Source organism: Hyla sarda, chromosome 7, assembly GCF_029499605.1.
Source record: "Hyla sarda isolate aHylSar1 chromosome 7, aHylSar1.hap1, whole genome shotgun sequence".
Lineage (NCBI taxonomy): Eukaryota > Metazoa > Chordata > Amphibia > Anura > Hylidae > Hyla > Hyla sarda.
This window is the reverse complement of record NC_079195.1, coordinates 131,979,416-132,007,138: the sequence shown is the minus strand read 5'-3', so window position 1 is coordinate 132,007,138 and position 27,723 is coordinate 131,979,416. Positions and strand designations below refer to the sequence as shown.

Below are 27,723 nucleotides of genomic sequence, written 5' to 3'. Positions count from 1 at the left end.
CAGAGAGGGATGGCGAGGACCGCGCTAGTGGACCGGTTCTAAGCCACTACAGGTTTTCACCAGAGCCCGCCGCAAAGCGGGATGGTCTTGCTGCGGCGGTAGTGACCAGGTCGTATCCACTAGCAACGGCTCACCTCTCTGGCTGCTGAAGATGCTGAAGATAGGCGCGGTACAAGGGAGTAGGCAGAAGCAAGGTCGGACGTAGCAGAAGGTCGGGGGCAGGCGGCAAGGATCGTAGTCAGGGGCAACGGCAGGAGGTCAGGAACACGGACTAGGAACAGACAAGGGAACGCTTTCACTAGGCACAAGTGCAACAAGATCCGGCCAGGAAGTGCATGGGAGGAGGATAGATATAGGGAAGTGCACAGGTGGGAGCCAATTAAGCTAATTGGGAAGATTGGGCCAGGCACCATCATTGGTGCACTGGCCCTTTAAATCGCAGAGACCCGGCGCGCGCGCGCCCTAGGGAGCGGGGCCGCGCGCGCCGGGACAGGACCGAGGGAGAGCGAGTCAGGTACGGGGACCGGGGTGCGCATCGCGAGCGGGCGCTATCCGCATCGCGAATCGCATCCCGGCTGAAGGCGGGACCGCAGCGCACCCGGTCAGTGGATCTGACCGGGGCGCTGCAACAACGAAGATGAGGCGAGCGCTCCGGGGAGGAACGGGGACCCGGAGCGCTCGGCGTAACATTTATTTTTATTATCTTCACATATTTTTTAAATGGAATTTGGGAAAAGAGGGGTGATTCAAACTTTTAATATGGAAGGGGATAATTTTTTTTTTTTTTTTAACACTTTATTAGTCCCTTAGGGGACTTTTAAACGGAATCATTAGATTCCTCATACAGATCAATGTAGTTCCATAGAACTTCATTGATCTGTGTTCTCTGTGCTCGATTGATAAATCTTGATCCAGCCAGGCTTTAGCAATCTCCGAGGCGGGACCAACACAGGAAGAGAGGTAAGCCCTCCGGCTACCTCAGAAGTGGATCGCTCCCTTGCGATTGCGCTGCGAGGGGGTCGGGCATCTACTGCACTGGACCACCAGGGACTGGTGAAAGGTCCCTTAAGATGCCACTGTTAGCTCTGACAGTGGTGAACTAAGGGTTAATAGCTGGCTGGGTGTCGGCTATTAACGGCAGCCCCCTCCTCATATCCCGAACTCATATCCTTTCCTGCTATCTCATCCTCACATCCCGACCCTATATCCCATCCTGATATCCCATCCTCACATCCCCACCCATATCCCGACCTATCTCGTCCTTATATCCCATCCTCATATCCTGTCCTCATATCCCGACCTCATATCCCATTCTCAAATCCCAACCTTTTATCCCATCCTCATAAATCATCATCATATCCCATCCTCAGGTGGGGCTGAGTTGTGATGAAGATATTGTAAGCTGTAAATAGAAGGGGGCATGGCTTTGTGGGAGTGGGCGTGATTTGCCAACCAGATCGATGCACAAAATGAGTGTGGCTTAAAGGTGGGTGTGGCTTTGTGCAATAGGAGTGGCATACGGGGAGGGTGTGGCTTGCAAGCCAGACTGACACACTCACCAGGAAATGCAGAGCGAAGCTTGTGGCATAAGGTACCAGAAGTCCTATATACTTGCATGGGACTTGAAACAAAAAAAAACATCCTTCTTGTAAGGGATGAGGTTAGGGTTAATTAACTATTATATATTTTTATTTGGCATATAAGTAACATGTGACCAAGTATTATCGAAATATCTCCAGCCATACAGACATTATGATGGAACATACATTTCCCATAAACTTGCATGGGATTTTAAACAAAAACCCAGACTCTCGCAAATGGAGGTAGGTTGGAGTTAATTTAACTATCCTATATTTTTAATGGACATATAAGTAACATGTGGCCAAGTATTATCAAAATATCTCCAGCTGTTTGGAAGTTATGTAGTAACATATTTCCCATAGACTTATAAGGGACTTTAAACTAAAGCCCCAACCCTCACTAATTGGGGTGGGTAAGGGTTAATTAGCCTATCCTATATTTTTAGTTGACATATTAGTAAAATGTGCACCACATTTCATGTAAATATCTTTAGAGGTTTGGAAGTGATGCTGGAACATACACACATACATGCACACGCACACACACACAGCCCCCCAGATTTATCAAACTGTAGTGATTTTCCCACAACAACCAATCACAGCTCAGCTTTCATTTCACCAGAGCTCGTTAGCTGAGCTGTGATTGGTTGCTATGGGAAAATCACTCAATTTTTTCTCTCCCAGTGTTTGATAAATCTGGGTCATTAATGTGTACATGTGTATACAAAACTTGTACGGTATATAGATGAAACACAGAAACAATCTGAATGTTACATAGGTGTGGCCTGACTAAGGAAAACCCAAGCAGACTGAAAGCCAGCGGGCATCACTTGGTGGCATGACAGCTAGTTAGGTTCAGTATTAGGCATCGACTGATTATCGGATTGGCCGATATTATCGGCCGATATTCATGATTCTGTTAGTTATCGGTATCGATATCTAACCTTGCCGATAATGCGTCTCGCCCGCAATACCCGGGCCTGGAGAACGGTGCTGCTGGCTGCTTTTTTGCATCTCCCACACAGCCACGGCAGCCCTGTAAGAGAACCGCAGTGGCTGCCTGGGAGAGGCGCTTTGAACTCCGGTGTGGCGCTGCTGCGCTTAGACATGAGGTCACGTCACCGTGGGGGTGACGTGACCTCACGTCTAAGGGCAGCAGCGCCATGTCGGAGTTCACTGTGCCACCGATCAGTGCGCCCGCCGCCTTGCTCTCTCTCTCGTACAGGGCCCTGCTTGTCCTCAGTGTACAGGGCCCTGCTTGTCCTCAGTGTACAGGGCCCTGCTTGTCCTCAGTGTACAGGGCCCTGCTTGTCCTCAGTGTACAGGGCCCTGCTTGTCCTCAGTGTACAGGGCCCTGCTTGTCCTCAGTGTACATGGTCCTGCTTTAAAATGCCCAAAAATTAAAATGCACGGAATATCGGTATAAATTATCAGTTATCGGCCTGAAAGTTCACAGGCTATCGGTATCTGCTTTAAAAAATCAATATCCGTAGATCCCTATTTAGTATTATTATAACTGTAACTCGTCATTTACTGCTAAAACAAATCTAGGACATAGGACTAAAACATTCTAACACATTGCAACAGACTTCAGATAATATATTTTAAAGGGGTATTCTGGCCACATACATCTTATTCCCTATCCAAAAGATAGCGGATAAGATATCTGATCGTGGGGTCTCACTGCTGGGACCCCTCAAGATTTAAATTTTATGCGGCGCTGCTTCTCCAGTCTCGGACACTTCTGTGTTTCTGGGAGACATGATGTCATGCTTGCCCCCTCCATTCATGCATAGACTTGCATTGAGGGGGCGTGACATGATGTCACGAGGGGCGTGGTCGTGACGTCACGACCCTGCTGCCCGCACTCAGCGCACCCAAAATGCTCCAAATGCTGGGGCAGCGGAGTACGCCTTTAAGGCCAAAATGGGCTGAGTCCTTAAGGGGTTAAGGAATACTGGACAAACCAACTTTCTTCTTTCCCTTGCAAGCCTTACATCAAAAGCACAATACTAAGGATCAGATGGAGTAAAGTAAAGCACACTGCCAGTGGAAACATGTTCTGTGGAGTGATCACATATGGTTTGGGTTGCATTAAGTCTGGGTTTGAGGATTCCAGGAGAACATTACCTGAATGTTACTGCACTGTGCCAACTGTAAAGTTTGGGGAAGAGGGATACTGCTTTGGTTGCTTTTCAGAGGTTAGCCTCTGAAATCTTAATGCTTTAGCATATCAAAGCATTTTTAAAAATGTTATGTTTCTAACTTAGATAAAACATTTCTGTTTCAACATGACTATGCCCCAGTGCACAAAAGGTGTGTAAAGGCATAGTTGGGTATGTTTGGTGTGGAAGAACTTGGTTGGCAGCAAAGAGCCCTGTCCTCAACCCCAAATGGAAATTGTGGACCATCACAACCAACATCAGTGTCTGACCACAATAATGCTGTTCTGGAGGAATGGGCACAGACACCCTTCAAAAGCTTGTAGAAAATCTTCCAGGGGATAAGTGTCTGATTGTGGAGATGTGGGGGTAACCACTGGGACCCCTGCTCAATTCCTGGAATAAGGCCAAGTCTTTCTCTGTTTCATACAGAACAACGCATGCCAACTCCACTACTCGATGCAGCAGAAAGAGTCGGGGCCTGTTCTGGAAATTGCAGGGGTCCCAAAGATCAGACTCCTGTGATCAGAATCTTATTACTACTCTGTGTTTTTAAGTGCTGGCAAACCCCTTTATTGCCTATGGATAAGTGTAATGTTTAGGTGTCCCAAAACTTTTATCCATCAAGTGTACATAATATCATAATTGCAGGACTGGTGGGGTACACCTGAGCAGTGTTAGCACTGGACTGAGTAAAGCTTTCCTTTTTTCACTATTTTATGTAATCACTTACCGTACTTTTCAAAATCCCCTTCCATACTATGTAAAGATATGTAAAGAGACAAATTATTTGTAGTCTTGGTTAAAGTAAGGATAAGTCCAGACACTGCAGTTGTGCTGTGGCAATATTGCGGTTTCTGAATTTTTTTTTTTAAATTGCAGTAAAAAAAAAAAAAAAAAAAAAGTAGCAGCACAACAAAACCATAGGTTATTAGTACACTGTAATGAGGAGTATAGCAGAGGTAGACCAGAAGGATCCCTTTTAAAATGGAGAACCAGACCACAAGAAGTTGCTATGAACTCAACCTTTATCACAATATTCAGCTTTTCAGTGGCGTTATCCTTCACACAGAAACATAATACAACAAAACATAAAAGAAAACATGTTCCTATGGTTAATTACATTTTTCAACATGTTCACTTTAATAGATGATGAAACACATAAACAATCTGACTCATGAATGTTACATAGGTGTGGCCTGACTAAGGAAAACCCAAGCAGACTGAGAGCCAGCGGGCATCACTTGGTGGCATGACAGCTAGTTGGGTTAAGTGTTATTATCGTAACTCGTCATTTACTGCTAAAAATCTAGGACATAAGACTAAAACATTCTAACACATTGCAACAGACTTCAGATGATAATAGACTTTAAACGAAACTGGCCATAGGGAGACTATATGTGATAATTCAATAGGTCTCAGTCTCACCATTGGCAAAGAACAAAAACCATGCTTAAAAAAAATACTAATGGGGGAGATTCTTCAAAACTTGCGCAGAGGAAAAGTTGCCCATAGCAACCAATCAGATCGCTTCTTTCATTTTTGAAGAGGCCTCTGAGAAATTAAAAAAGAAGTGATCTGATTGATTGCTATCTAATTGTTTGCTATGGGCATCTCAGAGACTTTTCCTATACACACATTTTGATAAATTTCCCCCACTGTGTACATATATTACACTACCTGTACTGATCCTGAGTAACAACCTTTATAACGTTTTAAACTGCAGGTTTGAGCCGTGTTGGTGTTCCGCTATGGAATTTCTGCTGCTGAAAAGCAGACGCCTTTGAGGTCAATGTTATCTGCTAAGGAAATTCCACTGTGAAAAAACCGTAGCAGAACACTCACCATGGCTCGTAGCAGGAAACTAACGGGTAATCCACCCATTTGAACCTACCCTTAGGGTTCGTTCACACGAGCAGATCCAGAGTGTATTTTATGCTGCGGATCCTCCGCTGAAAGACTGCTGTGTGGTGCCTTTACACGTGCCTGCTCAGAGCAGCAATACGCCGCTACGAGCAGACACTGAAGGGATGTGCAAGTCGCCGCGCATGTGCGGTGTACTCTGACAAATCGCGGCCGCTCTTCCTGCTCTGTGCTAGGCCAAGAGCTGCCTCAATGTGTGACTGTACTGCGCATGCGCGCAACGACTCGCATATCGCAGTGTGTCTGCTCGTAGCACCATATTACCACTCCCAGCAGGCACATGTAAACACACCATACAGCGGTCCTTTAGCAGCGGATACGCCCCTGCACTCACTATTCTGCTGATGTGGTCCCACTGTGTAAATAAGTGGTGGGAGGATCAGGAGGCTTGGGTAGAGGATATAGAGTAGAAAAAAGCATATCAATTTGAAATAAAAAAAGGTTGGGAACTACTGCAATAGAAGCTTTCTGAAGCATAGAATCTAACAATGCAAACTATGAAGTCTATCTCTGCTATATAGTAAATAATCAATATGGCAAGAAAATTCTTCGAGAATGAAATCATGAACATATGTCTGCAGAATGTGTATTGTAAAGAGATGTATGGTAATAAACAGTGAGATCTGGTTACTCCATTGTGCAATTGCTAAACATATATACACTGCTCAAAAAAATAAAGGGAACACTAAGATAACACATCCTAGATCTGAATGAACTAATCGTATGAAATACTTTCGTCTTTACATAGTTGAATGTGCGGACAACAAAATCACATAAAAATTATCAATGGAAATCAAATGTATCAACCCACGGAGGTCTGGATATGGAGTCACACTCAAAATCAAAGTGGAAAACCACACTACAGGCTGATCCAACTTTGATGTAATGTCCTTAAAACAAGTCAAAATGAGGCTCAGTAGTGTGTGTGTGTGTTGTGTGTGTGTGTGTGTGTGTGTGTGTGTGTGTGACCTCCACGTGCCCGTATGACCTCTCTACAGCGCCTGGGCATGATCCTGATGAGATGGTGGGTGGTTTCCTGAGGGATGTCTTCCCAGACCTGGACTAAAGCATCCGCCAACTCCTGGACAGTCTGTGGTGCAACCTGGCGTTGGTGAATGGAGCGAGATATGATGTCCCAGATGTGCTCAATCGGATTTAGGTCTGGGGAACAGGCGGGCCAGTCGATAGCATCAATGCCTTCCACACTCCAGCCACATGAGGTCTAGCATTGTCTTGCATTAGGAGGAACCCAGGGCCAGCTGCACCAGCATATGGTTCTCACAAGGGGTCTGAGGATCTCATCTCGGTACCTAATGGCAGTCAAGCTAGCACATGAAGGGCTATGCGCCCCCCCAAAGAAATGCCACCCCACACCATTACTGACCCACCACCAACCATTCATGCTGGAGAATGTTTCAGGCAGAAGAATGTTCTCCACGGCATCTCCAGACTCTGTCACATCTGTCACATGTGCTCAGTGTGAACCTGCTTTCATCTGTGAAGAGCACAGGGCGCCAGTGGCGAATTTGCCAATCTTGGTTTTCTCTGGCAAATGCCAAACGTCCTGCATGGTGTTGGGATGAAAGCACCACCCCCACCTGTGGATGTCAAGCCCTCATCCCACCCTCATGGAGTCTGTTTCTGACCATTTGAGTGGACACATGCACAGTTGTGGCCTGCTGGAGGTAATTTTGCAGGGCTCTGGCAGTGCTCCTCCTGCTCCTCCTTGCACAAAGGCGGAGTTAACTTTCCTGCTGCTGGGTTGTTGCCCTCCTACAGCCTCCTCCATGTCTCCTGATGTACTGGCCTGTCTCCTGGTAGTGCCTCCATGCTCTGGACACTACGCTGACAGACACCGCAAACCTTCTTGCCACAGCACGCATTGATGTGCCATCCTGGATGAGCTGCACTACCTGAGCCACTTGTGTGGGTTGTAGACTCCATCTCATGCTACCACTAGAGTGAAAGCACCGCCAGCATTCAAAAGTGAGCAAAACATCAGCCAGGAAGCATAGGAACTGAGAAGTGGTCTGTGGTCACCACCTGCAGAATCACTCCTTTATTGGGGGTGTCTTGCTAATTGCCTATAATTCCCACATGTTGTCTGTTCCATTTGCACAACAGCATGTGAAATTGATTGTCAATCAGTGTTGCTTCCTGAGTGGACAGTGTGATTTCACAGAAGAGTGATTGACATGGAGTTACATTGTGTTGTTTAAGTGTTCCCTTTATTTTTTTGAGCAGTGAAGATAACTACTGATAGTATAGAAGCTGGCAAAACAAACATAGCAAAGCTTACTCCCTAAATACCACCATCAACCCAAGAGAGGACACTAATCCATACCCAGGAAAGGATCCAACTCCATAAATTCCTCAAATCTCTCTATTCTGTTTGGAAGGAGCAATTCATTTAATAGGAAACCTCAGTTATTAGGGCATGTTCACACAGTATTCAGGACATATCTTACCTTTTAATGTTTCCCCTTTCATCAGAAGAAATCCTTTTTTTTTTACTGTGTATGGCCGTATTTGATGGCCCGAGCCACCAACTTTGTAGATTGCTGATCATTTACAGAGCCTACAACATGGCTCAAGTAGGGCTGGGCGGTATGACCAAATGTGTGTATCACGGTATTTTTGTAACTTTTGGCGGTTCCATGGTATATAATGGTATTTCCTCCTCCTCCCCCCCCCCCCCAGTGCTGCGCTGTTCTGCCCCCCCCCCAATTAATTATTGCCCCCCTTCGGGGTAAATACTAACATGTCACCCGCTAGCGCTGCCCTCCTTGTGCTGTATGTTACGGCCGCTGGCACTGACACAAGGTAGACAAAATAAACCAACACATGTTCCTACGTCGGCCATGTCTGACAGCCGTCAGCCTATCACCTGCCACATAGATGTTCCGCCTCGGCCGCTGATAGGCTGAGCCCACTGTCATGTAAGGACAACTCCTTTGGACAACTTCTTACATGACAGTGCGCTCAGCCTATCAGCGGCCGAGGCGGAACACCGCTACGGCCGGTGATAGGCTGACGGTTGTCCGACATTCCATTCCCTAGGAAGCAGATGAGGCCAGTACCTGACCAACGGGAGGTAAGATAAAGTTTATTTTGTTTATTTTTTGCAGCCCGGGCATAGGGATACCACACAGTATAGAGCAGTAGTCTTCAACCTGCCGACCTTCAGATGTTACAAAACTACAACTCCCAGCATGCATCTGGAGGTCTGCTGGTTGAAGACCACTGGTATAGAGTGTCAGCGCCGGCGGCTGGAACAAACAGGAGGATGGGGATGGCTCTAGGCTGATAATTAATTGTGGGGGCCAGAACAGCGCTCGCTGGTCACATATGATTAGTTCCCCGATGTGGGGACAGCGCAGCACTGGGCTAATTCATTAATTCCCGAGGAGGAGGGGCCAAACCGGTATTGCGGTATGGGTTAAAATTCATATGGTGCAGCACAAAGATGTCGGTATTCGGTATGAATCGGTATACTGCCCAGCCCTAGGCTCAAGTGTCGTGCACGGAGTGCCAAATGAATGGGTTGTCTCTGTAGCCCTTTGCTGCAATCTGCTCTCTGCTGCACACTCCCTAACACACGGGGAGGCGGATTAAGATTTCTTTAGTGGGTCAAAATCAAAACGATCTGATCAGCCGATACACAAGCTTGTTCATTGGCTGTTCATCGGCTGGTCGCAGCTCCTATTACACAGGGCAATATCTGCCTGTGTGGCCAATAATCGCCCCGTGTAATAGGGCCCTAGGTGAACATCCTCAGATAGAAATCAACATTAATATCTATTTAGCTTTTCTAAAGCATACAAATAATAGGAAGTTCAGGCTCCGATAAACCTTAATAATTTCTCTGTAAGATTTTTTTCCCCCTGAAACTATCCATTAATACACATTTGCAGCTTAGTGTTCATTTGTGGATTTGCCCAGCAGTAGACAGCTTTTTGCCAGTGTCCATTATTTTTCACTTAATGGATTTTACAGATACAATATTCTAACTTTGAGCTACAGAATCCTGCACTAAATACTCCACTATGGTAATAATTTATAACCATTAACTGGAACAGCATGGGCTGTTCAGAGCCACAGACAACCAGTATACAAAAAAACAAGCAAAAAAGATTGTTATCAGAAAAAACACATCAAACATTGTCGTACCAACAAAAAGCACACAACTAGGAGTATTCAGTATTAAAAGCGCTTACTAAATGCCAGCAGTTAGGGAATATTTGGGCTATTTTCTATTGGTATCTATAAAAGGGTCTACATGAAAATGGTTCCTGTAAGAGCTGAATTAGTTAATGTTGCTAAGTTTCTAAAATGTCCAATATGTCAAAAAAGCACCATGATTATAACATTATTTGCAGATGGGGGACAATTAGAGAGTCAATGGCAGAGAGCAAATCTTACACTATTTTCTTTGGTAGAATGGATGTTTCAGCTGTGACCTGATTGGTTTGTTAACTACCTTTTGCTTGACTGTACTAGTTTATATCTAAAACTCCCATGGTGTACAGACTGGACAGTATTTTATAATAGAAGCCAAAGTGGATATCAGGTCCTTGTTGAAGGGGTTGTCCCATAAAAAAAATAAAAAAAAAAATAGAGGGGGCGTATTGTCCCCTGCTTCATTCCGAAATCGTTCTGTGCACTAGGAAAGTGGGGTGCCGTGCAGGAGATTGTAGGGGGTCCCAGCGTTCAGTCCCCCCACGATCAGAGATGTTTCCCTTATGCTTTGGATAAGAGTCTATAAAATGTAATAACAATTATGTAGTGATTAAATAGTATAAGATTTTGGATGTATGAACTGCTCCCATATGCCCGCCCATGTCATAAATATCCATTGATGCTTTGCAAGGCAGGCGGGTAAATGGGAGTAGAGAAGACGGAGGTAGAAAACTCTTCATACTGGCTCCTGCCTCCATTGTGCAAGGGAATATTAGCAATTATGAATCTATGCAGTCTGAATCTCCAAACGGACCGCCAATCTGGGTGAATTATATCCGTTTTTAACCATTAAGGACTGAGCGTTTTTCCACTTTTGTTTTTTTCCTCTTCGCCTTTTAAAAATCATGGCCCTTTCAATTTTGCACTTACAGACCCATATGATGGCTTGTTTCTTGCCCCACCAATTCTACTTTGTAATGACATCAGTCATTTTACCCAAAAATCTACGTCGACACCCAAAAAAATATTTGTGGGACAAAATTGAAAAAAATACACAATTTTGAAAAATTTTTGGGCTTCAGTTTCTACACAGTAAATTTTTCAGTAGAAATTACACATTGCCCCTCATTTACTATTCTAAACCCGACTTGTTTTGTCATCTTTTTTGGCGCATCTTTGTCTGCGACATGTCGCAGACATCGTGCGCCAGTCTGCGACACTATGCAACATTTTTTCCCGATGGACCCGATGTGGATTCTCCCAAACCCGAAAAAGGGGCGTAACCCGACATTTCTGAGCTTTCCCACGTATTTATAAAGGTTTCCAACCAGAATTTGTTGAATTGTTGTGGATTTTTTCCCGACAACTCAGAGGAGTTGGAAACCAAAACCAACAAAACCCACGTGCGACAAACAGGATGCGACATAATAATAAATACCAGGGGAAAAAAGCAGTCGGGTTAGAAAGCAAGATAGACTTACAACCCGATTTTCTAAGTAAATGAGGGCCATTATCTTTATTCTGTAGGTCTATACGATTAAAACAACACCCAACTTATATAGTTTTGATTTTGTTTTACTTATGGAAGAAATAACTACATGCACAAAAATGTATACATTTAAAAATGTCCTCTTCTGGCCCCAATAACTTTTTAACCCCTCAAGGACCAAGGACCAATTTTCACCTTAAATAGATATTCCAGGATTTTTTTTATTTGACTATGTTACAGGGGCTGTAAAGTTAGTGTAGTTCATAATATGTGACGGTTTTCTCACAATTCTTATGTGATTTTCACCCCAATATAAATTTTTAACAGCATACAAAATTACTGTTGTCTCAGATTTTTCTCAGCTTGCAATGCAGCCGAGACCTGACTGATGACAGAGAGCATGTCTGCTTCAATGGGTGTAGGGGTCCCTTGGTAGGAGAGAGATCAATCTGCAACTAACGCAACAGCTGTAGGCAGCTCATTTATGTTTCAATGGGTGAATAGACATTCCAAATAAATTATATATTGATTCACATATACAATATGCCTACTTTATGTTGGCATCATAATGTTGACATGTTTTTACTTTTGTAAAAAGAGAATGGGAGCGCTCCGTGGTGTAATAAAAGAGATACAAGGAAAGCTATATAGCCGCTCTCCTATGGAAGTTGTGTAGCCACATACACAACAATGGTGATTACATAGAAACGTAAAGTGTCTGCAGCCCCCTGGCTAAAAGATAGTAGGAAAAAGGATAGCTTCAACAGGAATGACGATTCCACGTGGCGCAGGACACAAGCAGCCAAAGTAGGCCAAAAGCAAGTGTAGTTTATTTCCCAGAATACAACACGTTTCACTGCTTCAGCAGCTTCATCATGATGAAAAATCTGAATTTTTCAGGGACCAGTTCAGGTTTGAAGTGGATTTGAAGGGCCTTCATATTAGAAATACCCCATAAATAATCCCATTATAGAAACTGCCCCATGAAAGTATTCAAAATGACATTCACCCTTTAGGTGTTTCACAGGAATAGCAGCAAAGTGAAGGAGAAACTTCAAAATCTTCACTTTTTACACTCGCATGTTCTTGTACACCCAGTTTTTTTTATTTTTACAAGGGGTAAAAGGAGAAAAATCCCCCCCAAAATTTGTAACCCAATTTCTCTTGAATAAGGAAATACCTCATACGTGGATGTAAAGTGCTCTGTGGGTGCACTAGAGGGCTCAGAAGGGAAGACAATGGGATTTTGGAGAGTGAATTTTGCTGAAATGGTTTTTGGGGGCATGTCGGATTTAGGAAGCCTCTATGGTGCCATAACAGAAAAAAAAAACGCATGACATACTATTTTGGAAACTACACCCCTCAAGGCACGTAACAAGGGGTACAGTGAGCCTTAACACCTCACAGGTGTTTGACGACTTTTGGTTAAAGTCGGATGTGTAAATGAAAAAAAAAAGTTTTCACTAAAGTGCATTTTTTTTCTCCCAAATTTACTATTTTTACAAAGGGTAATAGGAGAAAATGCCCACCAAAATTTGTAACCCATTTCTTCTGAGTATGGAAATACCCCATGTGTGGACGTTAAGTGCTCTGCTGGCACAGTACACTGCTCGGAAGAGAAGGAGCGCCATTGAGCTTTTGGAGCTTGGAGCTTTTTCTCTTTTGGAGAATTTGTTTGGAATGGAAGTTTACAAAGCCCCCAGTGGTGCCAGAATAGTGGACCCCCCATGTGACCCCATTTAGGAAACTGCACTCCTCACAGAATTGAATAAGGGGTGCAGTGAGCATTTACATCCCACTGGTGTTTGACAGATCTTTGGAATAGTGGGTTGTGCAAATGAAAAATTACATTTTTTTATTTTCACGGACCACTGTTCCAAAAATCTGTCAGATAACTGTACCCGATCTGCTATTGGTCGGTCGCTTCTGACCGACCAATAGCAGGGATAGGAGGGGTAGCACCCCTGTCACCTCACTCCTATCCCTTCAGGGAGATAATGGGCATCTTGGACAGCCCCAATCCCCCCTATTTTCAGGGTCACCGGAGATCTGTATGACGCGGAATCATCGCAGATCGCCAGTCTGAATTGACCGGAAATTTACGGAATGTCACCGGCCTCTATTAAAAGCATGTGTTGGGAAGCTCCTATATGCACAATTATCACTAGCGCTTACGTGTGGCAAACAGCAGATGAGTTATGGCATACTCCCACTTTCTACATCACAACCCTTCTTATTATGTGTTCCCTTTCTGGGATAATAATGCATTAAAGTCGTCTGTGTGCTAGTCATATATTAACTTTTGTCACAAATATAAGCCTCACCACAACTCCAGTCCAGAGTGCTAACAATAACACTTACCATCCACATGTAGAGTCATAAAATTATTGGCCAATACAGCTTCCATGTTATTGCCTTAGAACAGAAGCTGATATGAAGGAGTGCAAAGTACATGACACCTTATATGTAAGGCAAAACACAATGCAAACCATGCTGATGGTAAGGTGCACCAAGTCAGCAGAAGAAACGTGATGCTCTGGAAAGTTTTCTGCTGGGAAATATTGAGTCCTACCTTAACATTGTTGCAGGACAAGAATACTCCATTATGGCACTGGAATTGACTGATGGCAGTTGTCCAATTCAGCAAAATAACGTGCCCTACCACACCGCACAAATTGTTCAGGAATGGTTTGAGTAAAATAATAATGAGCTCAAGGTGCTGATTTGACCTCCAAATTGCCGAAATCATAATCCCAAGCGCTGGGAGGAGGAGACTTAAAAGGGTATTTCAGGATTTTTTTTTATTTCACTATGCTACAGGGGCTGTAAAGTTAGTGTAGTTCATAATATAGGGTCTGTACCTGTGTGTGACGTTTTTTTCACAATTCTTCTGTGATTTTCACCCCAATATTTATTTTTAACAGCATACAAAATTACTGTTGTCTTGGGGCCGAGACCTGACTCACTAGTCAGCTGATGACAGGAAGCTTGTCTGCTTCAATGGGTGGAGCGATCGCTTGGTGGGAGAGAGATCAATCTGCAACTAATGCAACAGCCGTAGGCACCCTGATTGAAAACTACAGGTCTTTTGAATGGATGTAGCTCATTTATGTTTCAATGGGTGTGGTGGCTGATGTGTGGGAGGGAGGAAAATGGAATTATGGGATTTGTAGTAAAAAAAAAGAAAAGTCAAACAGAAAATACCAGTTCACAAAAAGCTAGCCACAGTGTTATGGTAATCTCACAACATAGCCATTTAGCCCCAAGACAAGTGCAGATCCTTCCTAAGCATGTCCATTACTGTCTGGCAGGTACGTACTAAAATTACCTTATGGTGGATAACCCCTTTAACCCTTACACGGCTTACTGCCGTGTGTATACGGCGCAGCCGTGTAGTGGACGTATGAAGCGAGCTCAGGAGCTTAGCTCACTTTATACTGGCTAATGTCGGACATCGCTGATCCTTGTGATGCCCGGCATTAACCCTTTAGACACCGATCAAAGTTGATCGCTCCATCTAAAATGCCGAAAACAATCTGCGGTAGCTCAGTGGAGCTGACCAGGACATCCGCGGGGTCCAGATCAGCTGAAAGGACGGGTGGAGGTTTCCTACCTTGTGTTTTTTATTACATTCCCACACCCCCTGGACAGGTTGACTTAGTTTAAGAAAGCAGGCAAACATGAATATTAGTAATGATAAATCCAGCAAGAAAGTGGTTAAAGTTTTAGAGCTTCTATGAAACTCTAGATTTGTTACAACCAGCATCGACATAAGAGAGTGAAGCACTTTACATTGCAACAATAATGAATATCTATAAGAAACCTGAGAAAGCTTAACAAACATGTGATGGACACGGAGACTCTTAGATGGAAGTAAAACCCCTTATAAATATTCCAAATGTACTTATAATGTACTAAATGTACCGAATCGTAAACTGTATACAGTTTCTACAGGCAGGCACATAATGGCACCAACTCATCCTGAACAATGAACTGTGGCAAAGTCAAGTACTCAGTTATTCCCTGATGGTTATATAGCACCAACATATTCTACAGCGATGTAAATAGATGGTTGTTATATATATATATATATATCTGTCCCTATCCACACTGAGTCTCCCAGTCTAAGTTCCTTATATACAGGGTGGGCCATTTATATGGATACACCTTAATAAAATGGGAATGGTTGGTGATATTAACTTACTGTTTGTGGCACATTAGTATATGTGAGAGGGGGAACCTTTTCAAGATGGGTGGTGACCATGGCGGCCATTTTGAAGTCGGACATTTTGAATCCAACTTTAGTTTTTTCAATAGGGAGAGGGTCATGTGACACAAACTTATTGGGAATTTCACAAGAAAAACAATGATGTGCTTGGTTTTAATGTAACTTTATTCTTTCATTAGTTAGTTACAAGTTTCTGACCACTTATGACACCCGGACCTGACACCCCTAATGTGGTGGTGGACCATTTTACTGGAAAAACTCAGGGAACGTGCCAGGTCCGAGCATTCCTAGATGAACAGTTTCCTGGAAAGTGGATTGGTTGACGTGGGCCAGTTGAATGGCCCCCAAGGTCTCCCGATCTGACCCCCTTAGACTTTTATCTTTGGGGTCATCTGAAGGCATCTCTATGCTGTGAAGATACGAGATGTGCAGCACCTGAAACTATGGATACTGGAAGCCTGTGCTAGCATTTCTCCTGCGGTATCAGTGTGTGAAGAGTGGGAGAAGAGGGTTGCATTGGCAATCTAACACAATGGGCAGCACATTGAACACATTTTATAAGTGGTCAGAAACTTGTAAATAACTCATGAAAGAATAAAGTTACGTTAACATATAATGTTATCTACATTATAGAATATTTCGCAAATGAAAGTGCCTATTTAAAGTGCACCTGTAAATAGGAAAACAATGTTTCCCATATCCTAGGGACAATAACAAGGAGGAGTAAGGAGAGATGCGAGTGGCTGCAAACTTCTATCTCCACTCTGTGTCTATTAGACCTTGACGGCCCCATAGGCTTACAATATGAGTCCTTCCTGGTCATGTGACACAGAGCCAGAAATGAACATAGTAAACACACAGTTCTCCCAGTCTGTTTTCGTGATCGGTCAGGGTCTGAACACTCCGACCCTGACCGTCCAAAGCTTTTGATCTGTCTGTCATATCTCTTTTAAAAAAAAAATTTCATGACAACTGACGAACAAGAATTTACTTATTGGATCTTTTGGGCAGACATTTAGATTATCGCTATCACCCTGTGTAAATAGGTGATGTGTGGTTGACAGTGATGAATTTAATGGGCTTCACTGGCGCTTGTCATCTGCAGACCATTGGCCTGTGTAAAAGGGCACTTAAGGGGTAGCTACCTCTCTCCAGTAGATGACAGCAACTCGTTTTCTTTCAGAGGAGACCTACTATGCATACTTTCTTTTACCAGGAAGCATTGCAAGGCCTATAAGACCGCATTCACATGGCAGAACTTCTGCACTGAATTCTGCTGTCCCATTCACAGAGCAGAATTTCCACTGCAGAAATTCTATTGACGTGAATTGGCTATAAATGCATGCAGAAATTTCATACAGAATTTCATGTAGAATTCAGTCATGTGAGCCCGGCCTAAGAATCCCTACATCAGCTTGGTGGTCTACACGCACCTTATCCGCATAGTCCTATAAACATACGACAATCCATAATAAGTAAAGATTTATATATCGCTTATCAGTGGATACAACATACTGAGCTTAAAAGTTTATAGGGGGTCATTATAGATTAGAAAAAAAAGGCTCTGTTTTCTTTTTCACTAGAAAAAGCTCCATGGTTGTCTATGGATGACAAGGGTTCAATTGGAAATGCCAGACAGAACCCATAAGAAAGCTTTTCTCTGTTTCGAAGATATTTTTTTTATATAGTGGACAACCCCCTTAATAGGGCTACACGGCAACCAAAAACGGCAATTGCCAGAAACTGAAACCTGCTGGATTTCTGGCAACGAACATATCTTTGGCCAGGCAACATGTGTCGCAGCCAAAGTCGCTGTGTACCCCTTGCCTAAATAAAAGCCATGTTTTAGCTGTGATCAGTTAGGAAAAATCTCTTTGCAGACAACACATGATAGCACAGCAGAAAATTGCAATGCTTGCATACTATACAATACATCGCTTACAATACAATACATATACAATACATACTATACAATACATCGCTTTAGGTATCTGACCAGTAACGTAACGGGTATAGCATTATGGGTATCTCAAGTAGACAATTCTATTAAGACTTAGAGGAAACTGACAATTCAAATGCGCAACTGTAATTCAAAGAAAAAGTTAACTACTCCTATTCAGTAGTACATGCACTTTTCACACTGCATCTCATGTATTAGAGGCGGAAACATTCTGGGAATTCAGACTCCTAAATTGCAGACATTCTATGAATATTTCTTTTTCCACAACTACATTATATTGTTCATACTAGGTTACAACTCTTGAAATCTTTTCCAGAAGCTTTCTCTAGACCAGTGGTCTTCAACCTGCGGAGCTCCAGATGTTGCAAAACTACAACTCCCAGCATGCCCGGACAGCCAACGGCTGTCCGGGCATGCTGGGAGTTGTAGTTTTGCAACATCTGGAGGTCCGCAGGTTGAAGACCACTGCTCTAGACAATACATATATAACTGTATACAAGCTAAGAAAACTATTGGAGAAGGTGGAAACACTATTACATCTCTTTCTTCTGACACTTCAGGATGACTTTTTGCAAAGAACGTTAACGCTTAAAACAAGAAACGGTAAAGTATGCTATATCCATTACTGTTACCTTCTGGTAAATAGAGGTGTTAGATGGAAGACCTTCATTATCCTCCTGGTCTTCAGTATCTAACTAGGTTTTGTTCATAAAAAATGGATTCCCCTCCAGTAAAACGTAAGCTATAGAAGAGCAGAGTCATCTTCCTCCTAATAAATAGTTAATGCGAGCACAGGTTGAAGGCGACTCCTTTTGTGAGCTTATGTTTTGCAATGACACATCCTCAGGCCTATGAGGTTTCTGCAGATGCTGCAGCATCATCCACGTCAGAATCATCAAAAGGATGCCAAGCCCTGTATGTCCCAGCCCTCTTATAACAGGATAGACTCATCGGGTTATATTATTGGCTGTACAGTCACGCCACAATAGACTGGAAGCATTATGAAATCACCAGATAGTCTGGGGCTGTGTCACCACCACCACATGAGAACCATGTACAGCACCTGAGAAAAGAAAAGCAGTACAACAGGCAGTGGCATTGAACGTCCTACATGTGAGCACATAAATATGCTAGGACTGGGGGGCAGTAGAAAAAGATTAAGTTATACTAATCCCAACTGCAACAAGAGCAAATACATTCACATCCAGAAACATCAGATGCAGTTACCTGTCATAAGGGTTTAACCTAACCACAGTGAGGAAGATTTATCACAACCTGTCCAGAGGAAACGTTGCCCAGTTGCCTATAGCAACCAATCAGATCGCTTCTTTCATTTTGCAGAGGCCTTGTTAAAAATGAAAGAAGTGATCTGATTGGTTGCTATGGGCAACTGGGCAACTTTTCCTCTGTACAGGTTTTGATAAATCTCCCCCAGTGTGTGTATGGTGCGTAAAAATATATCTCCAGCCTTACTTTTATCCCTCTTATTACGGCTTTTATTAGCTCAAAAAACACTTTTATATGCTGCCACTGACAGTCGGATAAGCGTGGCTAGGGGTTCGCTATGCCCATCCCTTGTACACCAGCGCTGGGACCGCTATGTGACTGACACACAGGTACCAGCGCATATGTAATCGTTGACCGACATTTCTTAACAGAGCGCAGTCTGACGCCTCTGTGCGCGCGGACAGTGCCCGTCCTTCTCCTCTTACTTCTCCCCATGCGGGAGACGCGCTGGGTGCTTCTGTATTTCCTAGAGGCAGAGAGCGCTCACACTCTGCCTACAGTATTGCCCGGGCGCACGGAGGTGTCAGACAGAGCGCTCACTGTGTAATGTCGGTCGGCGCTTACATATGAAAGGTAAGGGGTGCATGCGCTGGGACCTGTGTGTCAACAACACAGTAATCCCAGCGCATCTCCCGGATGGGGAGAAGTAAGCGGAGAAGGACGGGCATTGTCCGTGCGCACAGAGGCGTCAGACTGCGCTCTGTTAAGAAATGTCGGTCGGCGCTTACATATGAAAGATAAGGGGCACATAAGCTGGTACCTGTGTGTCAGTCACATAGCGGTCCCAGCGCTGGTGTACAGGGGATAGGCATGGCGGCCGCGGGGCATAGCAAACCCCTGGCCACGCCTATTCGACTGTCAGTAGCTGCATATAAAAGTGTTTTTTGAGCTAATAAAAGCTGTAACAAGAGGGATAAAAGTAAGGCTAGAGATATATTTTACACACCATACACACACTGTGGTTAGGTTATATGCCCCAAACCTCATAACAGTTGCATTTAAAAGGGGTACTCTGGTGCAAAACTATTATTTTTTTCTTAAATCGACTGGTGCTTAAAAGATACACAAATTTGTAAATTACTTCTATTTAAAAATCTTAATCCTTCCAGTACTTATCAGCTGCTGTATGCTACAGAGGAAGCTGAGTTGTTCTTTTCTGTCTGACCAGTGATCTCTGATGACACCTCTGTCTATGTCAGGAACAAATCCCTACAGCAAACCTATACTGCTCTGGACAGTTCCTGAAACAGACAGAGGTGTCAGCAGAGAGCACTGTGGACAGACTGAAAAGAAATTCAAAAAGAAAATAACTTCTCTGGAACATACAGCAGCTGATAAGTACTGGAAGGATTAAGATTTTTAAATAGAAGTAATTTACAAATCTGTCTAACTTTATTAGAAAAAATGTTTTCCAATTTAACCCCTTAAGGACTCAGCCTATTTGGGCCTTAAGGACTCAAACAATTTTATTTTTACATTCTCGTTTTTTCCTTAAAAAAAATCATAACTCTAATATTTTCATCCACAGACTAGTATGAGGGCTTGTTTTTTGCACGACCAGTTGTCCTTTGTAAAGACATCACTCATTTTACCATTTACCATACTTTGTGTGGGGAAATTGATAAGGAAAACGCAATTTTGCTAATTTTTGAAGGTTTCGTTTTCATGCTGTACATGTACACTTTAAGGTAAAATAGACCTGTTTTCTTTATTCTGTGGGTCAATACCATTAAAATGATACCAATGATTACATACTTTTCTATTATTATTATACTGCTTAAAAAAAATTGCTAAATTTTTAACCAAATTAGTGCGTTTAAAATCCCTCTATTTTGCTGACCTATAACTTTTTTTTTATTTCTCTGTATAAGAGCTCATTTTTTTGCGCTGTGACCTGTAAATTTTTTTATACCAAATTTGCATATAGAACTTTTAATATATTTTTTATCAATTTTATTTGGAATAAAATGTTATAAAAAAAAAGCAGCAATTTTAGATTTATTTTTTTTTTTTACGTTCACGCCGTTCACCGTACGGGATAATTAGCATTATATTTTAATAGTTCGGATATTTACACACGCGGTGATACCAAATATGTTTATAAAAAAGTGTTTTAACACTTTTTGGGGGTAAAATGGGGAAAATTGACAATTTACATTTTTATTGGGGGCGGGGATTTTTCAATTTTTTTTTACTTTTATTTTTACACTAATTTTACACATTCGATTGCTAATACTGTTCAGTGCTATGCATAGGACATAGCACTGATCAGTTTTATCGGTCATCATCTGCTCTGGTCTGCTCGATCTCAGACCAGAGCAGAAGACCGGTGGAAGGCAGCGGATGCAGGTGAGGGGGGACCTCCGTCTGTCATTCTGGACGATCGGATCACCGCGGCAGCGCTGCGGGCGATCCGATCATCCATTTTAGTGACCGCAGCGCTGCAGATGCCGTGATCTCTATTGATCACGGCATCTGAGATGTTAATGGCGGACATCCATGCGATCGCGGATGTCGGCCATTACCGGCGGGTCTCTGGCTGCTATCAGCAGCCGGGACCTGCCACACATGACCCTAGCATCACTCCGATGCTCGCGGGCATGTATAGGATGTAAATGTACGTCCTGGTGTGTTAAGTATCACCGCACCAGGACGTACATTTACGTCCTGTGTCATTAAGGGGTTAAAGTACACCTTTAAAGTTGTCCTGGATAATAAAAAAAATAAAAATTCTTCCAAAACGGCACTACACCTGTCTTCAGGTTGTGTGAGGTATTACAATTTGACTTAATTCACTTCAATGGAACTGGGCTGCAATACCACACACAAAACTCAGGACAATAGTGGTGCTGTTTCAGGGAGAAAGCAGCTATGTTTTTCTTATTTTAAAATAAAATTTTATTAAAGATAACCTGGATGACCCCCTTTAAATGGGTACTCCGCTGCTCAGTGTTTGGAACACACTGTTCCGAACGCTGGAACCGGCAGCTCGTGATGTCATATCCCCGCCCCCTTAATGTAAGTCTATGGGAGGGGGCGTGATGGCTGTCACGCCACCTCCCATAGACTTGTATTGAGAGGATGGGGCGTGACTTCTTGAGAGGGCGAGGCTATGACATCACAAGCTCCTGTCTCCAGCGTTTGGAACAGTTTGTTCCAAACACTGAGCAGCGGAGTACCCCTTTAAGTAATGTAGCATATCCACAGCACAATGTATGCTTATAGCAGTGTTTTCCAAATAGTGTGTCTTCAGAATTGGAAAACTACAACTTCCAGCTTACCTGGACAGCCCGAAGGCTGTCCGGGCATGCTGGGATTTGTAGTTTTGCTACAGCTGGAGATGCACTGTTTTGAAAACATTGGCTTACAGGATATGCAGCCCTTTACTTATGCTCACGCTCATTTGTTACTTTCTGTCTGCTTTTTCTGGTACCAGTTTAAAAGAGAAGTTGCAGGTCTTCCACTGAAATCAATAATGTCTCATTGGGACATTGGAAATACCATTATAGCCATGCTGCGAGCCTCCAATCCGGCAGTATGCCCTATTTGCTGCAGAAATGCTGCAAGTTTTCACCACAGATTCTTCCATTTTAATATGTGAAATACAAAATCATTGCAGGGTTTTGATGGGATATCTAGCCTGGTTTATCAGTGTAATGTAAGAACCCTTCCATAGGTTGCAAAAGAGGCTGTCTGATGTAAAGGTTCAGGGGATCACCATGGGCATTGGAGTACCTACCATAAAGGGCATTAAATAAATTGCAAAGACAAGAAGACAAGTCTTCATCTCACCACACCTGTACAACACCATGCCTTGGAGCACGAAAAAATTGATTACACCAAAGAAATAAAACTAAACTTGGACAATTTCCACGTGAGCTGGACCTTCATTCAATGATACCATGAAGGCAGGGTATGTGACTGTTATGGGTACCAGCAAGGTAGGAGGAGCGGTGGGCATTTAGGGGATTCGGAACAGATTTCTTTTTTTCATGGGCATACTACTATACAGGGGCTTAACTACTATATGGGGCAGTATGGAGTCCTTCCTACTATATGGAGGAGGCCTAACTACTTCAGTGAATATATACTGAATTACATGATCCTGGGTACTGCAAAAGCTTATACAATCCCAGGCACTGCAGAAATTATTTCATGTCAGTGTTAAAAGTGAAGAATCCCCCTTATCTTCATAAGTTCTGCAGGATCTTTGGGCCCATTGTTTTCTATGGAATTCTACTGCACCACGCACACAGGAGATTTTCCACACTAGCATTTCCAATCAGTGGAATCCACTTGGAAATGCATTGCTGTGTATGGAAATGGAGCATTTCGAAACAGTCCTATTGCTAACTAATGAGTGGGCTCCTCCCACAGATGTGAACAGGGCCTTAGAGTATATAATAATAGCTAATGTACCATACCATAAATCAAGTGAATTTGTGGAAACGTTAGGTGAAATGTTTGTTTTACTATAAGGCTAAGTTTTATGGAATTTACGAGTGGAAAAGTTCCCCTTACAAAAAGCATTGTAGTCAATGGTGGTGGCTTGTCTAAAGGGGTTCCTGTTGTGCACAGAATGGGGGAAATTTATCAATGTTGGTGTAGGTAGAGGTTTATTGTAGATCGTTTTGGCTGATCTAAATTTGGTGCAACTGCACCAAATTTACCACACTTGTGCAAGGCACATGATAAATTTTGTTCAAAGTTCTAAATCCCAAGATAGTTTTATTTGTACACCTGAGCTGCAGCTCACAGGAAAAGTGCATACAGGGATTTTGTTCTATTGCTTTGAGGCCAGGATTCCATTGAGTATTTTTTGTCCACCAGCAAAAATGCCAGAAAAACTGTCACAGCTTTTTCCTGCGTTTTGTCAGTTTTTCTTGCGTTTTTGCTGGTGTGTGTCATTTTTGTACCCTGTGGCAATTTTTTCACTGCCTTCAGGGTACCACTCCATGGGTTGGATGCAGAGCACCTGGTCCACAGAGTGTAAGCAGGTGAGGAGTGATGTATAGCATATACAAGGTGCAGAGCATCACTACTTACCTCCGCCAACTGTGTAGTATACAGGGGTGCAGTGTACCCATGTATACTAAACAGAAGCCTAGCAAGGAAAGAGTTCACCCACGCTGCTGCTGAGCAGTTCTGGGTTAAGTCTTTGTGCTCCATCCTTTATATACAGCTGTCTATAGATGAATGTATATACAGTAGGCAGACGTCAACAATTGGAGGCTCCCTGTTTAGCAAAACCCCAGGCGAGAGCGCCAAAAATGCACTAACCTTTTTTTCTTTTCTTCTCATTTCAGATAAGTCAATGCGGAGGACTACGTCAGATTCGGTGGATTGCGACAATGACCAGTGTTTTTTTTAAATGTCAATAAAAGGTTTAACAAGGGCTGTGGGGGAGTGTTTCTTTGAAAAAAAAAATGTATTCAATGTGTCATGTTTTTTAGAATTGAATTTTCATGCTTAGTAGTGGAAGCTGTCTTGTAGACAGAATCCATTACTAAGCCGGGGCTTAGCATTAGCCACAGTCAGTTAGCGCTAACCCCCAATTATTACCCCGGTACCCACCGCCACAGGAGTGCCAGGAAGAGCCGGTACCAACAGGCCCAGAGCATCAAAAATGGCACTCATGGGCCTAGGCGGTAACCGGCTGGCGTTATTTAGGCTGGGAAGGGCCAGTATGGTCCTTGCCCACCCTGGTATGGTCCTTGCCCACCCTGGTCAGGCTGTTGCTGCTTGGTTGGTATCTGGCTGATACTGAACCCCATATTTTCAATATCAGCCAGATACCAACCAAGCAGCAACAGTCTGGCGTTACCAGGGTGGCAGAGGACCATTATTACCGGCCCTCCCAAGCCTAAATAACGCCAGTTTGTTACCGCCTAGGCCCAGGAGTGCCATTTGGGCCTGTTGGTAGATACTGGGGTAATAATTGGGGTTAGCACTAGCTAATTTTGGGGCTAACGCTAAGCCCTGGCTTAGTAATGGATTTTGTCTACAAGTCGGCTTCCACTACTAAGCCTTAAAATTCAATTGTAAAAAACATAACACATTGTAAAAAAAAATAATAAAAAAAACACTCCCCCACAGCCCTCGTTTTATTGAAATTAAAAAATCGCTGATCATAGTCGCAGTCCACCAAATATGATGTAGTCCTCTGCATTGGTATCTGAAATGAGAAGAAAAGAAAAACAAGAAATTATTACTTTTTTGCGCTCTCCCCCGGGGAGAGCGCACATAATGCAGTGTGTTCCTAAACAGGGAGCCTCCAATTGTTGCTAAACTACAACTCCCATCATAGGGGGCTGTAGTTAAGCAACAGCCGGAGTCTCCCTGTTTGGGAACACACTTCAAGAAAGGCTCATAAAACGCATAATGAGAATAGAGTCAGGCCTGGACTGTGTAGCTCCGCCCCCTTATGATATCATCACTAGGGGGCGGAGCAGTAAAGGTTGCAGGGGGTTCTCAGGAGTGAGACCCCCTTTCGATCTGTCCCTCTGCCCTTGGACTACTACTTACATCATAGGACAGAGTCTGTCTCATAATGGGAGTAGTTGTAGTATCGCAGCACTGAGGGATGGCACTTGCACATCCCCCGTCTGTGGGACTCTTTTTGGTCAGTTAGGACTACTATTCCCATCATGGACAGACTCTGTCCATGATCGGAGTTATAGTCCAGGGGCTGAAGGGCAGATCGCAGCAGGTCATTCTCCAGAGACCCACTGCGATCCGCATTTATTAAGTTAACAAGCCGGTGGCACATGCGGCTCCACTGTGCTCCCCGCCGGCTCCAGGCGGGGAATACTGTACACGCCGTCATAATTCATAATCCCCGCCACCGGGAGACGGGAGCTCTGATTGGTGAATAGCTGTTCACCAGTCAGAGCTCCCGTCTCCCAGCGGCAGGGATTATGACAGCTGTATACAGGAAGCCACAACTTCCCGGGCATTGCATGCACACCATTACCATTACTAGCTATTGAAAAGGGGGACCTGGCTCCCCGAAACACATCTAGCCAATTCACATATGCACTTCACCCCATCTGTGGCAAAACTGGAGGATTCACATCACTCTAATCTCCACTGCAAACAGAGAAACAGAACGTCCGCTCCACAGACTTCATCTACTCCACTGACCAGCCAACACTGAAGCGCATCCCAAGGAGACTTACCCAATATCGGTAAGAGGCACCTGGTGCCAACCCCCTACCCCACTTGCAACCTATATCACATTATCCCTGTGCCGCCATGGTAAAGTGGGAGAGCATCAGGGGGACTCCAGTGCTGCATAGTGCACCTGCCTGGCACATTTATTTAATCCCCATTCCACTCAAAAATACAACTGCACATAGCCCTGTGCCGTTAGGGTAGAGTAGGATGGAAAGAGGGGTACTGCAGCGCTGTTGAGCGCACATGCCCGCACCCACTAACTTTACTTTCGATTCCTAACACGGCGTCGCCCGAGCCATCACATTGGATTAACGCTGTATCACTGTATAAAATCAGAGTGCAGAGAAAATCATCATCCTATTACAGTATCAGTACAAAACACTAATATCAAGTGGAGAGTCTCTAAGCCCTCCCAGTATGACTGTATGCCAAATGGGGAATTAATTTCTGAAAGCAATTTTAACAAGTCTGCATATTATCATTATCATTTTAGCACATTTTTTTTATTGCTTAATATTTTTTTTTTTTTTTTTACTTATGTCTGATGCAAGGGCCCTGCAGAAGACATCTTTGTATATTTTAAATGAATTGTAATTTAAAGGGGTACTGATCAACTGATGCCAGAAAGTTAAACAGATTTGTAAATTACAGAAAAAGAAAAAGAAGTGTGGAGAGGCTCTAAAGTGTTCTGGACAGCAATTAAGGCCTGGGCTACCCAACAGACACCTATACCTCAGGTGTCACAAAATATCTAGACAATAAAATATAAAAAAAATGGGGCTCAAGGTCATGGATATATGGAGTAATGGTTATTTAATAGAATAAATGGTATAACATTTGTCAAATAAAAATTGATGCCTGGCTACCACAGGGCCCTTGCAGGTGTACAGGGATCATATATAAAATGTTAGACAATCATATAAAAATATCATAACAAACATAAAAAACATAAATGATGAAAACCTCTGGAATCACTCCAATAAATAGTAGAAATAAATATTGTCGGTGTGGATCAACACCAAAATTTGACCTAAGGTTCACAACAGTTCATCCAAGTATATGGTCAAAATCATTATAGACATTGTCTATATTTTATGCTGCTAAGGAAAGAACCTAGGAGGTTCTGAAACGCGTCCAGCCCACATTATCATACTCTTGGGATCACTACCATCTATACTCCTGCCTCCAATATCTAAGTTTTACAGTGACTGACACCTGTCAATCTTAATTGCTCCCAGCGCGTGCTGGAAAGACACGAGGAGAGGACCGGAACCACCATCCAAGCGGTGCAGTCGCAGCGCTGCAGTCCCCTGATTCCAGGCCCTCTCCCGCTCGTACCGGGAGATGGCCGAGTCTCCGAGCGGTGAGCTCTCCTGCTAAGAGAGCCGCCACGGAGCCTGCCAGGAGGAGCCGCGCGGAGATCATATACAGGTACCGAAGATATCACTGCATTAACCGGAGAGTCCATCACGGCACCCGTGCAGCAGTCGTCCGGACCGGTGAGCATATCTTATCCATTCATATCACGCAGAGCGGTGAATTATTATCTGTGCAAGCTGTATATTATTACAGAACATTCTATTCCAACGGAGACAAAGTAGCTTGGTTTGATTTGTTACTTTGGAGAACTTGTTACGTAAAGCTGCTGAGAAATAATTGATTGGTATTGCTATCTCTTGCTTGAGATACCTACGAGAGATTGAATTTTCTGCTATACTAGGTGCATTGCTAGAGGCTGA

The 27,723-nt window shown here is 43.5% G+C and overlaps 1 protein-coding gene across 3 annotated transcripts in view; it reads right to left on the bottom strand.

Annotated features, from left to right (window-relative positions):
• CCSER2 (coiled-coil serine rich protein 2) overlaps positions 1–27,723 on the bottom strand; it is a 209,585-nt gene that overhangs the window by 169,231 nt on the left and 12,631 nt on the right. The window contains exon 2 of one of the 3 annotated variants that reach the window (XM_056530764.1): positions 18,154–18,584. The exons of 1 other annotated variant lie outside the window; for it this stretch is intronic. The gene's annotated coding sequence lies outside the window, so the exon portion shown is untranslated. Of the gene's footprint in view, positions 1–18,153; positions 18,585–18,748; positions 18,824–27,723 lie in introns of those variants that run through there. One more of the 3 variants, XM_056530765.1, reaches the window with a different exon arrangement.